This window comes from Cicer arietinum, chromosome 5 (assembly GCF_000331145.2).
Source record: "Cicer arietinum cultivar CDC Frontier isolate Library 1 chromosome 5, Cicar.CDCFrontier_v2.0, whole genome shotgun sequence".
In the NCBI taxonomy this organism is placed as follows: domain Eukaryota; kingdom Viridiplantae; phylum Streptophyta; class Magnoliopsida; order Fabales; family Fabaceae; genus Cicer; species Cicer arietinum.
In genome coordinates this window covers 58742396-58743281 of record NC_021164.2, presented here as the reverse complement: position 1 = coordinate 58743281, position 886 = coordinate 58742396, and positions in this window count along the sequence as shown.

Genomic DNA, 886 nt, shown 5'->3' with positions numbered 1-886 from the left:
TGCATAATTCTATAAGTGTCTTGAAACTATTTACACTAATTAAATTAATTATTAAAACAGGTAATTAAATTTTGTTTTGCAAGTATAGTTGTTCTTATTAATATGAACTAGCCACCATTTTCACCTTCCATTGTCATGCTTAATTTGGTCTTGTATTATTTACGATAAAAAAAATAATTTTAATTTATTTATTTATTTATTTATCATTTTGCTCCATCTTTCTCCTATTTATTTGAGCCAAGGGGTGCTACTCCATTTCACGTAATACCAATGTTTATTGCTTATGTTTCTTGAATTATGATTTTAATGGAGTGTTGGTGGCAATTGTGCTAGTTGAGAAGAAGGTGTATAAAGATAGAAAAAGGTGAGAGTTTAATCCTTTTCATTTGAATTTTCCTTTCATGCATGTACATCTCTTAAAGTGAGAGCTTAATATTTTTAAAATGAAACAGAAACACTTCAACTTCTTCTCTCCCTTGATACAATTCAAAACATGTATCGCCACTTAAAGCAAATATGTTTTAAATTATCTTCAATTTGAGTATAATCTTCTTTTAAATATTTCACAATTTGTTTTTGAAATAGTGAGATTAATGGTCAGTTGTTTGTTTTCTCTATTCTTTTTAGTATCAATTATCTCTTTCTTTAAAAAATTGACTATTTTATTATTTGTGATGACATTCAATTAGTACTGCATAATTCTATAAGTGTCTTTAAAAATATTTACACTAATTAAATTAATTATTAAAACAGGTAATTAAATTTTGTTTTGCAAGTATAGTTGTTCTTATAAATATGAACTATAGCCACCATTTTCATCTTCCATTGCCATGCTTAATTTGGTCTTGTATTATTTACGGTAAAAAAAATAATTTTAATTAATTTT